A 16,247-nucleotide genomic window follows, 5' to 3' on the forward strand; every position below is an offset into this window, starting at 1 on the left:
AAACATTTTTGTCATTGTAAGAGTAAAAGGATTCCGGTCTCAAAAGAACGTGCTAATCTCTAAATTCTTTGCACTTTCTCTCCTAGGAATTTACAATTGAGATCAGTTTGCTCACTGGTTTCAGTGCTGTACTCCCACACATTGTCAATCATTCAGGTCAGTTCACCTTTAAACCTATTAATCTCCTCATATACATTGGATCAGGCCATACTCATGGGCATTTCATTTTTTAATCTTTTGGTCAATATGCAAGGACCTCTCTTAATCCTTTTGGAGGATTATTGTGACCAGTCTCTGTTCATATAAGCTTCCTGAGCCTGACTCCATCGTAACTGATTAACCATTTCTTTTAAATGAGGCAGCACACTCGTCTGCTTTTACCGTTTGTCAGCGATAGTCATCATGTCCAGTTGTAGTTCTGACGTTCATGTATGACATCATTATTTTAATGGGATGCAAATGAGGATAATTTCCAATTGCTTATTTTAGAAACAAGGCTAAAATATATTTTGCATATTATGGCTACTGTAATAATGTCACATTTCTTCAGGTAGGAGGGAAACTTCAGATTAGAGCGCCCTCTAGGTGTACTGGGCGTGACAACGTCATCATAATAATAAACTTTAATATTTAAATCTTTAAAGGTGGCTTCTCAAAGCGCTTTACAAAACAACAACAACAACAACACAAATACACAAGATACGCACAATGAAAGTACACAATGATAGGAGACAGGAGGAGGGAGTAGTGAATATGGTAGCACCAGAGGGGTAGAAACAGAACCGGTTAAGTAAAGGCCCTTCGAAAGAAGAAGGGCTGGTAGGTTAATTGGCTTCTGGGAAAACTGTGTGTGCTGTGTGATGGATTGGTGTCTTGTAGGGATGTACCCTGCCTTGTGCCCATTGCTTTCTGGGATAAGCTCCAGCTCTCCCACAACCCTATATTGGATGTAGTGGTTAGTAAATGGATGGAAGAAGTTGTCGAAGTTTTGTGCTTTGTGTAAATTTGTGCAGTTTGTGCAAGGACCCTTGCAAGTCTATAGCTAAATGCAAATAATCTTATTAATGATGGTTATAGCTATGCTGTGTTAAAATATACGTAATTAGTGTACTGACTAGTGACCATTTCATTATGATGAATGATAGAAATTTACTTTATTTGTTATACTTTTAAATAATGTCAGAGCATAGTACACAAGAAAAGGTACTGTACATGTTTTCATAAATTTGGCAAATTTAACATTCTTGCTTAACAATTCAGACTGCATGTACTACCTTTTTTATTTAGTAAAAATGTGGTGGATTTTAGTAACACTAAATGTGTAGTAGCTTAGAACATATGAGAAATTTCTGAAAACAAAACTGATCATATATGCAGGAGTATAATTTGCATTAACAGAGTCATAACAGGACATTGGCATGTTTCTGAAGAGAATTGTTGTGCTTCTGCTTCTTATATATAATAGAAATGTTTTAAAACACTGCTCAGACTTGTCTTCATATTTATAGACCATATCTAAATACAGTGCAGAATTATAAAGCAACCATCAAAAGAAACATCACTGTTTATGCAGGTCCACTTGTAGAAATATAAAGTATATTGATTTTGGATATTTATTAAATATTTATGTGGTCATTTTGATTAATCGAATAATCATTAATGACCATGAAGCACTCGAGTGATTTTGACAGTTAAGTCAATTGTGAGAGGGTTCATTAGGCACAGGTGAGGGGGTGATCGAATTTGACTGTCAAGCTTGGTGGCAATCGAGACATAAAAACCCAGAAAGGAACAAATACTATAGCTAATTGTTGTGTTCAACCGACCCATCAATGGGAGGTCTGTAATGGTCTGGGCAGAAATCATATCAGAACCCCACTTGTAGTGATTGATGGCAGCCTGACTACACAGCACTGCTTGAACCCTGGAACATGGACAATGAACCTGAGTCCTCGGACAACACCTGCTGCACTTCCAGCATCCTCATGTGGACCTGATAATGATTCGCCTCCTCATGTTTTTGTGCAACAATAAAACTTGACATTAGAGTTGACAGATACAGTATACCATGGATCCCCTCCCAACTCACCAGACCAGAGCCCACATGAATATTTGTGGGATGAGCTGGTCCGTTGTGTGACCACTAGGGCTCAGAGACCAGTGAACCAGAGACCATGCTTGTACAAGAGACCTGGACAGAACCCCACAACCTCAAGACTGAAACAGCTATCTCTGTGTCCTGAATTATTTCCAGAGAATGTCAAGGCTACTGGGCCACAGCTTTCAGATTGACCCCCTGTTTATGACACATGTTAATAAGTAGCTATCAGTTCTTATAAAATGATAGCTGTTATTATTAACGAAACTGTTTACCAGTTCAATAAGATTTCAGCACATGCTCCAAAAACAGTTTCTTTTCTTTTTTCAGCATAGAATAAACCTTTACTTGTTCCTTTGTGGCTTATGCATGCTGACGCAGCTCCCTACGTTTTTTTTAATGCTTTGTTTCCGTGAAATGCAGTGCCACAACAATAAAGACTGTGGACATGTTTTACAGTGCAGAGGGATGTGTTTGAAATGCTGGCTGTGCCAACAATTTGAAACCCCTGGGAGCAGGGATGACCCTGTACTGCCCTTGGGACACATCTGGGGACATCTGAACTTCCAACCCAAAACACCCAAGCCTGTTTGGCGCTGTCCTAGGGTAGGCGCAGGACTTGAGTTCTTTAGAAAGATTGTCATTTTGTGCTGGTACAGTCTTTCATCATACATGAGTTGTTCCTATTCTAACTTTCATCAGGATGAAAACTAGAGTTCATCAGAGGACTTAATATGAGGAAAGCCTGCTCGAGTATCACACTGTGGCACAAATCTTAAAATGTGTTAAAATCATTTGGTTGCTATGGTACTCATCACCTAAGGCAGTTGAAAATATTACATAATCGAATTTCTGCTCTACTTGCCTAACCTATGTCCTCTAATTAGGAAATACATGTGAGTTTTTGCAAAAGATCATATATAATACCAAATGAGAACCTTGTTTAATTTATGAAATGTCGAAACTAGTACACGATTTTGTAGGAACCGCATCGTGGGTATCACATACTGTATAGTGAAGAGCAAATATTATCAGGAACACACTGGGGCTCACTCCTGTGCAGAGTATTTTAAAGCAGCTTTGTCTGACATGAAATCTGACACTATCTCCTCTCCAGCTCTGAGCAGCGGCCCTCAGTGCTTCCGTATCTCAGGCCTGGAGTGATTCCAATTCCACTGGAAGGTAATCGATGAGATACAACCTAGCCTCCATTGTCTCGGTTTCAGATGTGGCTCAGAACGAGATCGATCGCCCTCAAGTGAACAAAGAGCAGGCTTAAAATAGTTTTGGAAATAAAATCGGATGGGATGCAAGCAACAATTCTGAGCACCGTCAATTTCCAGACTTTAAAGAAAATGATTTATGGGTGCTGCTGCACTTTGAGAAATAAAACAGAAGCCTTTAGAAGGATGCATGATTTGGAGAGTAAATGGGCTCATTCTGAAAGCGGTTCGAACCCTGCCCACCGCACATCTCTGGTTCGAGTATAAACTACTGTGTGGCAATGGCTGTGTCCGGGGTTCTTTACAGTATGGTACACAACTGGACTAGTGCCGTGGGGGTTGTGTAGGGTTGTACTGGATCAGTGCGTCCTTGATTTGTAAATGAAACACGACAGTGATGTATTGAGACAGAAAAATAGCTCCAGGAAGGTTCAATTGTAAAGTATCAACAAAATTCCTGCCTCCCTCATTTATCAGAACAGAAGATAGTGGTGGTTTCTCTTTTATATCTGCTGTAAAACAAGACACCAATGCCGATGTCCGGGGGGAGGATTGTGTCCCGTATCGCAGTTCGCTGCTTGAGATCACAATGCGAACCTCTAGCAGCGAATTTACGGAAATGCGTCCCTTCAAAAGATGACAAATGAATGGCTTGGAGAAATCTGTCATCCGCATTGCGTTCCAAAATCAAATAGACCATCTGCCCCGAGAAGGACATAAAACAGCTGCACGAAGGTTAATGCAGTGGAAGGTAAAAGTGTGAACTCGGGGAAAAAAAAAAAGCCATTTATGATTCTAGTGTTCAATGAAAACGACTGAAGACTTTCAGGTTCTAGCAGCATCTGACAAGACAGACTTGCAGCGTTGGATGATAATGGCGCATGTCTCTAAAGCTGATATTAGAATACAGAAAAAAAAACATTACTGGTGTAGGACAGATTGTATGAGTAGTTTATATGCATGGTGTATAATCCAGCAATTAGCACTCATGAATCCCTGAACTGAGGGCAGCATGGTGGTGCAGTGGTTAGCATTACTGTCTTGCGGCCCAGGGGCCCTGGGCTCAGGTGCTGTCTGTGTGGAGTTCATATGTTCTCCCTGTGTTTGTGTGGGTTTCCTCCCACAGTCCCGAAACATACTGGCAGGTTAATTCCCTTCTGGGCAAACTGGCCCTGGTGTGAGTGTGAGTGTGAGTGTGAGTGTGAGTGTGAGTGTGTGTGTGTGTGTGTGTGTGTGTGTCTGGCCTGCGATGGACTGGTGTCCTGTCCCGGGTGTACCCTGCCTTGCGCCTGTTGCTCGCCGGGATAGTCTCCGGCTTCCCCGGGGCCCTGAACTTGGAGAAGCGGAGGGAAAATGGATGGCCGAAAACTTGAGCTGCATTTGAACAGGACACTGCGCTTCACCTGAAAACAAAATGTCAACGCAAGTGTAGATGGATCAACTCATTTGCCGTCTGGAAGTGAAGGTTCTCTTATGTGCTTGAGTCTATGGATGCTTGCGGTTCTGAGAGAGCAAATAGGTCTGAAAAGGTCTTCTACTAGAATGAAAGACAAGAGGAGTCAGTCGTAGAGAGCCTAAGACAGGGGTCATCATGTAACGTTGTTTCTAAAATGAAAACGCAGTGTTGAGACACTGGTTACAGATTTAAAGGCAAGCGTAATGTTCAGAGAAAGGCTGTAATACGGTTTTATGTTTTCTGGCCTTGTAAAAACTGCTGATTGTAAGAGGAAAGTGCAGGAGACTGGAATGGCAGAGTATTCTGTTAGGAATACTAATAATAAAACTACTCCTGTGCAGTATTCTTGGCGGGTATATAATGTGGTGTGGAACATATGGCAGAAGTATTAAATAACCAATAGGCTACAAAGAGAAATGTGGCCTTAAAATTCTAATTGAGTTTGTGCCAGAGAATTACTTAGGCACTTGAATTACAATGATCATAAATAAATAGCATCATCACCATCAAACAACAACAACAACAACAACAATAATAATAATAATAAAGACAAAGAACATTCCAGTGAAGAACAGAAATGTGTTTACACTGAAACGGTGTCCTCCTGTAGACTCTGACTACTTTGCCTTTAATTGTTATTTGAGTGAAGCACTATGTCTTGTGAGATTTATATTCCTACATCATGTCCTACTGTAACTGGAGGAAATGTCGGAAGCTGCTTTGTGCAGGATTCATAGCTATCTAACAGGTATCGAATTCTTTAAAGGTGACAGAATATAGTGAGTCTGATCAATGGGGTGTTTCTCAAGTATTTAGCTCAAGTGCGTCACGCTCCCAGGGTCGGTAAGGGAATGGACACCAGGAGACCGGAGCTGTCGCTCCCTGGTGGATAATCAGACTAATGGACAGAGATGCTTGTTGTAACACTGTTGTGAGCAGAAGGTGAATGACAGGGTACTAATGGTCTCATGGGTGTGATTCACTTTCAACAGCGGAATCGTATCCATGCTGCAAAAATTTCATTCAACGTAAGTTTTTTCTTCTGCAATAGGGCACTGCTGGAGCAAATATACAGCATCTATAAATTTGATTTTATCATTACTTATTAATGAAAGTATTGCAATCTATGCAGGTTAAGGTTTTGTTAAACAGTGCCAATCACCTTATTAACTATGCCTTATTAAATAATTCTCAAAGCTAATATAAAATGCTCTATCTAGTAATCCATCTGAAAAAACAACAATTTAAGTTAACAACTTCCTTTTAAGATCAAGAAATAATCCGATTAATTCCCTGTTCTTGTCAACTTTGTACAGCATTTGTGCTTTGAAATTTTGCTGCTCACTAGGAATGTAAAAGATGACCATATTATGCTAATTGCTTAACAAGTTTCCTTCTAACAAAATTATTTCTCCCATTATATCTTTCATTTTAGTTAAACCTCTAAGCTTCTTTTAGATTTGTTAAAGGCTGATTTTTAATTGTTGTGTTACACTAATTGTTTGGGAACAGGATAGAAAAAGAGTTGGTTAGATTAATTAGGAATTAGGAAATAATGGTCTTGATTTTGAACATGAAACTTTGAAGTTATTTGTCTATCGGAAGTTATTTATAAATAATCATTAAGACAAAATCATTATTTTTGTGGTTTAAATAAGCTTTACACAGAAGGACACACCAATGTGCTTAGTGAGTTTATCATTATTCTGTCTGTCATTATTCTGGCTGTATTATTTCTAAATCCCGTAGATACACATTCAGGATTTCTGAAGCACTGTGTACTACACCAACTCCTCTGAAAAAGGTATGTGGACAATCATTGTCCATGTTAGTGAAGAATGAATGTCTCCTGAATAAAGAAAATATGAAGCCATCCTCCTCCTCCACAGTTTAGAAATGTTCCAATATACCTGTCCATTTTATTCAGGACAATTTGAGCATTTAGTTGTAAAAACAACTACATCAATTTACCTAAAATAACAAAAATAATTAAAAAAACTGGATTAGTTTAATTATTCCCTCTTATCACATCACTGTCAGGATGCCAGTCCATTGCAGGGCACACACAGCACCAGCAGTCATGTCACCCTGCCACTCACAGCTGAAGCTCAGCAGGTGTGAGCCTGGTCAGTATCTGGATGGGAGACCTCCTGGGAAAAACTAAGGTATGCTGTTGGAAGAGGTAGGACCAGCAGGGGGCGCTGTGGTCTGTGTGGGTCATAATGCCTCAGTAAAGTGATGGGGACACTATACTGTAAAAAAGGCGCCGTACTTCGGATGAGATGTAAAACCGAGGTCATGACTCTCTGTGGTCCTTAAAAATCCCAGGGTGTTTCTCGAAAAGAGTAGGGGTGTAACCCCAGCGTCCTGGCCAAATTTCCCCCTGGCCTTTACCAGTCAGGGCCTCCTAATAATCCCCATATCTGAACTGGCTTCATCACTCTGCTCCCCTTCCCACTGAGAGCTGGTGTGTGGGGAGCGTTCTGGCGCACTATGGCTGCCGTCGCATCATCCAGGTGGGGCTGCACATTGGTGGTGGTGGAGGGGATTACCTGTAAAGCTTGTTGAGTGGAGTGTCCAGAAAAAATGCTATCTAAGTGTAAGCAATTAAAATTTAATCCCAGATGCAAAGATGCACACACTCACACCAGGGCCAATTAACCTACCAGTATGTCCTGGGAATGAGGGAGGAAACCCATGCGCACACAGGGGACCATACAGAAACTCCACACAGACAGCGGCCCAGGACTGAAGCAGGGCCTCAGAGCTGTGAGGCAGCAATGCTGACCACTGCACCACCATGTATCTTACAAAGAACTTAACAAGTAATACTAGCCTTGAATGTTTTGTTTGTTTTCTGTTTTCCTGCATGTACGGTACATTATCACCTCCCAAAATACATAGCGTTCCTTTGCCCCTCTGCAATGTGTTCTAACAAACAGAGCTCTTCAATATATTTTATTACTTCTCCATGAATCCTGCCAGTGAAACAAAAATTACACAAAACCAACCATTAACCACCTCAACTCCCCCCCCCAGTAAGATAAAAAAATATATATTGTACATACCCAGCCACACAAGGCCTCACACATACTTAAGCCCTAAAAGCCTACAAGGTTTTATTCTCATAAGCTGTAACATACACCACATTTATTTGTATAGTATACATGTACTGTATACAGTATATCAGCACCCATATATCTATTGATGATCATAGAATAAACATGCGTGTCCAAATGACATTAGTATTTCAGTTGTAGCTGTGAAATTAACAAAAAAAAACAAAAAAATAGAATGAAGTCCCCTTAAACAATTAGCTATGTAAGTTTTCAATTATTAATTATCACATTAAATTCACATTTTTTTGCCATTTTTCAGACTAGTCACCAATGTCCAGCATTCTGCTTCAGTTACCCAGTCAGACAGTCAGAGCAGTGTTGGGCTGGTGATAACTTTGTCAGAATGCTGTAGTGCAGTCCTATTGGGGGTAGTCTCTGTAACCAAATATTAGTTTCTGAGCTCCATTCCCAATTAGGGAACTGGGAAAGGACTGAACACATGCCCAAGATGCATCATGGTTCTCTTCTGATGTTCTGTAGAGTTTTCTTCCAGTGCCACAAAAATACTGAGACATTCTCAAACCCAGAGAAATCCCAAACATCACTGAACAAAACTGAGCTGCTATCGGGCAAATAACAATGCATCAGGATACAAAATAATAGGTAAGGCTCACATTCAAGACAAGAAAAATGCACTAGTTCTAACACTCAGAAGCATTTGATTTTTATTTATGTGTCACTCTCTAAACTTGTCACTTTACAACATAAAAGTGGGAGAAAGGTAACAAATGTCAGTCCTGCTGGTTTTCATGATGTATGGGTTTTCGTGATGTATGCATCAGATTTCTCATGATTACAGAATTAGAGCTATGACAAGTTTAATGGACTGATGACATTTTAATTAGTGGAGACAGTGCCTTTCCTATGAAATTTGAAGACATGTGCCTGTGATATCATTTTTGGTTTGTTGGCATGAATGTGTCTGAAATGAGATCACATCACTTTTCTAAGAACAAATGCCAAACAAGCATAATCCATATCTTATGTCACTTGTCTCCATGACCTTCTGCAAACTGTGTCAAATGCATTGTTATTGCCAAAGGTGACTTGTGTCATAAACATCATAGCATACATTCATAAATAAATTGAAAAGGATGGGAGAAATATGGTTGAAAAGTTAATGTTTGTCAGGGGAATGCTCAAGAAGCCATTCGAATTTTGATCAAGCAATTGTGTTTTAAAAAATGATGCATTTGAGGTTATAACATATGGTAATAAAATGGGGAATGTAAATAACTGAACAGAGAGGTTAACATTATACATACAAATCTTAAATCCTGACACCAGTTTGCTTTACAAGCAAATTATACAAATAAGCAATTACACGCCCTTTACTGTCATGAAAAAATGATTGGAACGCTTACTGTACCGGCACATTTCCTTTGTTCTCCGGCACAGTAAGGTAACAAATTAATAAACCAGGCAACAAAGGTGGAAAGAAAGACAAAGATTTACAATAATTTACAAACACCAACACACACATTATAAATGGCCGTTTTGTACAGATATTAACAAAACTGTGTGCTTCAGAGTTATGCATTCATACAGTAACAGGGAAAAACAGAACTCAAATTGTAACTGAGGGAAAAATATAATATAGAAAATAGAGGATTTTGTTTCTAGAAAATAAAATGGCACTACTCAAGACTAAATTACTTCCTAAAACAGGTGCTAAATGAATCTTTTTCCTTATTCTTCCTTGTTCTAAATAGTATCAACAAATAAGTGAGAGATTTATTCTAGCTTAGTGCATCCCTGTCACGAAGCGTCTTTCAGGACCCTGTGCAGACAGCACAATCCGGAAGGGAGTGAACAGACACGGGGCGGAGCCGAGGAACTGGGCTGGGAGACGAACAGGGAGGGCGTGATGAAGGTGCTTGGGGGGGGCGTGGTCCAGGCAAACAGTCCAAAGGGTGTTCGTAGGGAAATGCGTAGGGAGGCAAATGTCCAGAGCTGGGTGGTCCATCCATGACAAAGACAAACGAAGTTAAAGGCCGGAGTGGGATCTGGGGAAGGGTCAGGGGAATAAAAAAGGGTAAGGGGGCCAGGCGCTCCCAGCCCCGGACGCAGATGGTCAGGACGCCTGGGAAAAGGCATCCATCTTCCAATACTGAGCCCGGAATAGTGGGAGCGTCTGGCTTTTAAAGGGGAGACTGGAACAGGAGGCAGGTGCAGGAGATCAGGTCAAATGTGAAAGAGCCGGAGCGTCCTTAAGGGGGAGGGATTAGAATCGTGACAATCCCTCAAATAGGAAATAATAATTTTTGGCTTTAAGGAAGTAAGTCTCTTACTCTTACTTAAATACTAAAGGTGGTCTCTTTAGTGCTCAGATTATCTGAATATGTTCGGCTAAAAGACAGGAGCACTCTTCCGGGGCCAGAGGTTCACCTGTCTTCTTCTTCCTCCATTATTCTTTTCTATATTCCTGTATACTGGAGTTCTGTATTATCTTCTATACTGACTTGGGGCATATATTTCCCATGTCCTGTCCCCTGTGAAGACTAGCTTAATAACCTCACCAAGAATGGTTCTGGTATTGTTAATTATTAGTAAAATTGCTTGGCCAGCTGGATTCTTGGCCATTTTCAGTAATCAAGTTACATGATAGCAATAAGGGACAGCTGAGCTAAAAGAAAGCCCATGATCCTACAACAGGTGAAATTTAAACATTTGTCTGTCCCTGTAAGACATGTAACAGAAAAGGAAGAAAAACTACTCTGATTCTGACAGCTACAACACAGTTTCAAATTTTCAGAAGTGCTCAATGTCCAAGTAATGTGTACAACCTATAAATATGCTATATATACACACAGTATTGTGCACACACTCGCTGTCAACCCTGTTAAATTATATAGTGGAAATTCCACTTTGTTCCAGCAGACAACTGGTTTTTATGGTCTGGACTGGCATTTATTGATATAAACCTACCTAAACAACTCATGAGTTAATTTCTACTAGTAACCATCAGGTTGCTCGACTGGGTCCTGACCTGAAAAGTACAGCCAAAACATTGTGTCTCTTTTCTTTTCCTTTCAACATGGAATAAACCTTTACCTGTTCCTGTGCAGCCTACACTTGCTGACGCAGCTCCCTGCTCCAACTTTTTGTACAAGAATTTCTAGGGGGGGGGAAAAATATCCAAGAAATTAACAAACAAATTGTTCTGATAGGGCAATTTATGAACAGCTGGTGAAGAGTTCAGTAAAAATTTCAACCTGAAGGACCTCATTTTTCAATTGTAGACAGTACTATATCTATGGTCAGAAAATATAAGAACAGCCCCAAATAAGTAGTTAGTAACTAATTGATCCAAAGATCTCATTCATTCACTTCATGAAATAAGTCAGGGTATTGGGTTCAACAAGCATTGCTTTTCCATACTACCACAAGCCTCAGGAGAGACATGCCTCCTGTCCTCCATGTAAAATGCACTTCCACATAATGGATGAGAGATGGCTGCTTAATCCAGAATTGTTCTCCATTGTAAAAAAACACACATCAAATCTGAGCTGTGTTGGACCAATCAGTAGACTTGTCTACCTTGTCTCTGTGAATTACTGCCAAATGGGTGAGACTAGTTAAACGAGTGTCAATGCTCAGCTGCTAAAAATCCAGCATTGTTGCTGAGCCAAACAGGAGCTGAATTGGAACAATTGAATTATTTGCCATGACATGAGGGATTATTTTGCAAAATGAGACAGCATTTATTCTTTATTTTTTCATTTATATATAGCCATCTAGTTTGATTTGAATTAAAAATACATATATGTATGCCAAAATATTCTGTATTAGGACACATCTTCCCCTAAACAAACAAGTACAGCTGTTTGGAGTTTGAATTTGATGTAGTTAATAGTTAAGCCTTTACAGTTGTATTGAACAATAATCCTGACTTGCTCAAATTGTGTACTTGTGGGGAAAGAAGTGTTATATATTCCTGACATATTAAAATACTGCATTGTGTACAAGTATTAAATAAAGAGAGAATTATCAATACTGTATATCAATATTTCGTTTTATACTGAAAGGCATAAAAACACAAACATTTTTTTCCTGCATACCTTCTGCTTACTTGTAAGTGTTTTTGTTTTCTTTCATCTTCTCAAAAAGAGCAAGAGCTCTCTGTTATACTGCTCAGATCCAGTAATGATGGCTGTGTTGCTGTCCCTGCACCATTACTCTGTACTCATCATGTCCACTTCACTAACCCTGTCCGTGTGTGTTTCAAGGCCCAATGGACTTTTACTCTCAGTAATGGACTCCGTCTCAGTAATGGACTCTTGGATGCAGAGAAGAATATCCAGTCTGTTGCTGTACAGTGGTTGCATTCTGATGTGCTGCATCTGAAATGTGTCTGATGATTGAGGTTGTGGAATATGTTTTACAGTACACGTTGTGTGTCGAGTACATGTGATTTTGATGTGGTATCAGTCCACCTACAGATTCTTTTTCTCAATGGCATGACAGCTGTTTTCTAGAGCTGAAGCCTGGGCCTGATGTGTTTGATGTGAAGTTGCTGTCATAATGGAGCAGAGTGAGAGAGAAATTGCAGCACAAACATACAAGGGGACTACAGTGGAATCCTCTCTCCTTTCTGCCCCTAGAAATGCATTAAAACATATCTAATAACAAGTTAAAAGACTGAAATACCACATTTTATTATATAAAAATTACTTTTGGTCTGCTAGAATGCGTTCCTTCGTTCTCACTGGCCAAGTCTTTTGCTGTACCTGTTTAAACTACCATTACACTTCTGTGTTATACTGTTGTCAGCTATGGACTCAATAGCGTGGTCAGTTCATCCTGCAGAAACAATCATTTAGGTTTTCTAGGGCTCAAAACAAATCACTTTGAATACATGGTAAAATACTCCAAGTTCCCAAGACTTGGATTAAAAGCTAAAACAGAATCCATAATGCCTCTGCAGTATCATCCCTGGCCACTCCTGTATTTCATGTAATACATAGTCGGACCTTGTGTGTTCACTCCATCTCTGTCACTGTCAATAACATCGTTCACACATGTGAGATTTGGATCTTTTGACCATACTTGTGCATAAATCAGACACAGTTGATACCAGCATGTCCTTTGAGAGCACTGCTGTGTATAACTTCAGCAAGCTCTTCTGTAAGTTCTCTAAATTGGCCAGTGTGCTCAGCTGTCTATTTGAGCTCAGTAGGGGTTCCCAGGCAGTGTTGCTGCTGTGGAGTCTTATCTTTCGTGCTCCACTACTTCTACAACGTCCTTTGTGCACTCTTATAAAGTATTGTTTCTGTCTAAAAATGCGTTATTGGTAGCTGCAGACCAAAGGAATATGACAGTGTGGAGTGAGAAATAAACCACAGTAAAGTTACTAATACTTTTTCGTCTTTAAATCTCGGTCATTGTCTATAGAGCAAATGCATCCAGCATGCATCTGACATCATATAATTTTTCCCTATTATTCATCTACTTTTAAATTGCAGATACCAACAACACAAACTGCCTTTATTAGTCAATGGCCACAGGAGCTATCCTGACCCCCCCCCCGGTTTCCACGGTGTACCCAGTCAACGCATAGTTTATGGAAACAAAGAGAAACAACGGAAAATTGCCGCCTACTGCACTGATTCAGAACCCGTGTTCTTGTCGTTTCCCTTTATAAAGAGTCTTTCATGATCTCCGTAGACCCTTTTCTTTATTAATATACGAGATGTAGCTCCATTGTATTATAGTTGTTATGTAATTTTCATTCGAATATTACAAAACAGTTCTCAATGATAGACGCTTAAAATTATTGTGTAGTAACAAGACAGGTAAATTGCATAAACTTAATCCCTGTAAAACGCATATTACCATGCATCAAAAAACCTATTCACCTGGAGCAGTTATATTATTCCTTGCAGAATGTTCAAATAAAATATATTTAAAAGTAGTGTAGGCCACAGATTCTCAAGCATTCCACATAGTAAAGGTGCAGAAAACCTGGGTTAGGAAGAAATCATTAGAAAAGCCCTACCTGTTCACTTTTGTCTGCTGACATCTCTGATGATTTTTTGCCATTCTGTGTGAATCAAATTAATATCTCCCATGATGACCACTTCTTATTTAACACAAAAATCTTAGATGATATTAGATTTGATATATTTTACATAAATATTAGAATATATGACTTAATTATATGTTGGAGTGGACTAGTTAGTGTTCCCAATAATGCAGAAATGTAGTAACTGCTGCTTGGTATGATGATTCAGATGTCCAAATACACTGTACATAAAGACAGGATTGTTTCGTTGTGGTGAGATAGTGATACGAAAGACTTTGTTGGCATAATGAATGAACACATTTTTTTTTTGCTTAGCAATTTCTTGCATGAAAAATGGCATAATAAATAAAGGACATATCTGTTGCTGAGAGTATAGGTATATTTGTGAGCACTGACAATGGCGGAACAAAGATATACAATAAATTATACAGTATGTTTCTGCATAATACAGGTAGAATCTTCTGCCTGGAACATATATTTAAAAAAGTTCAGGACATTGCACTGCTATAGTTTTCATTTGATCTCCTGTTTGCCATTTCAAACACTCTAAATTCTAAGAAGCCACATTTTGCTCCACAATTCTGAAATGAAACCTTTTAAAGTCGCGTATTTTATTTGAACTCTTTTATACAGAAGCTGTAGGGTATAGAACAGCCAGAAAATTGAGGTTCTGAATTCTCTGTCATTGCGACCTGCCGAACCATTGCACATGTCAATTCGCAGCTCTTTTCTGACAATTCTGAACACTTTTATGGTATATATACACCATAAAATATATTTTATACATTTAGATATAATTTAGAATAATTCTTTGGAAGATAAATTCAGAAGGGGAATCTGGAAACTCCTGCATTCACATTAAGTGGTGTTTCTTTTTTTTTTGCTGCAATCTTCTATTGTTTAGTTTTCTATTGAGAGAAAAATAGTCATTGTCAGTGATCCATATATAAAAATGACAGGCCTTAATCTCTTTGATATATGATGAACAATAAAAAAGCTTTTGTTCAGCATTTTTTTCCCCACTTCAGATTTAAATGATAGTACAAACTAAATAACTGCTGCAGAGATCCCTCTGGGCTAGTAATCATCAAATTCCCAAACAAAAGTATATTACTCATATAAATATTTAAATAAACTCTCTGTACTTTTCTTTTTCATGACAATTATTCTGCCAGTGTGTCAGGTGTAGGAGTTTTGAATTTCAGTTTAATAAACCAAGAGGAGTTCATGAATTAGTGTGATAATGGGGTAGAAGAAAAATGCATCCCCCATTTTGTACACAATAATGTTTTTAGAGTTTAAAGGTGTTTTGGCAATTATTTGGGGTGATGAGTTTAGAACAGAGGGACATGGTGTTGCAGTGGTTAGCATTGCTGCCTCACAGCACTAGGGACCTGGGTTCAATTCCTGGGGTGCTGTCTGTGTGGAGTGTGTATGTTCTCCGTATGTTGGTGTGTGTTTCCTCCCACAGTCCAAAGACAAACTGGTAGGTTAATTGGCATTGGAGAAAACTGGCCCTGGTGACTGTGTGTGTGTCTTTTTAAAAATATGATACGAAAGCAATCCTAATTCAACAGCTATCATTATCATTATCTCCTGTATATGTTTTTCTTTGCATACTTGTTGAATATGTGTTGCAGGAACATACATTTAAAACATCTTCTTTATCTACTGTACTTGAGAAAGTGAGTGCCTGTGTAAAGATTTGTGTTATTAGCAGCACGTAGATTTTAGACTCAGGAAGGGACTTTCAATTCCCCAGAGACCTTTCATTCTGTGTTGCCGCTGCACTGTCCATCACATGCTTGCGAAAGCAGGAGCGTCCACCTGTCTGAAATATGAGATACAAATCTTTAACTTCATGATGCAGACCTGGAACACAGAGCATGAGAACAGCCCACATTTTCATGACTAATGACCTCCTCCTTAAACATGACCAAGCCATCTGTTTCTCCAGTGTTTCTCACCATGTCACGCGAAATCTGGGAAAAAAAGGGAGTTAGTATCAATCTGTAACTTTGCCTTTTGTCTTCTAAATTGTGCCGTCCAAGCTAAATCCCTTAGGTTGCAACTTTTAACTTACAGGGAAAAAAAGGGTGGTAATGAAAAAGGAATCTAACAACCTTAAAATATCACATAGAAATGAATCTGGCTGTGTTTGAAAGAGATTGCTACTTTAAAAATCTCTGACGGTGGTAGACAATAAATTGATCTTCATTTTTAATTTGAAAGAGAAGACATTTAGAAACAACATCACACAACATGGGTTTCAAGCTCAGCCCTTACTGTCCTTGTGACTTTTGCCCCAACTGAAAGCATATAAACC

Source organism: Atractosteus spatula, chromosome 2 (genome assembly GCF_055471065.1).
Source record: "Atractosteus spatula isolate fAtrSpa1 chromosome 2, fAtrSpa1.hap1, whole genome shotgun sequence".
NCBI classification, from domain to species: Eukaryota; Metazoa; Chordata; class Actinopteri; order Semionotiformes; family Lepisosteidae; genus Atractosteus; species Atractosteus spatula.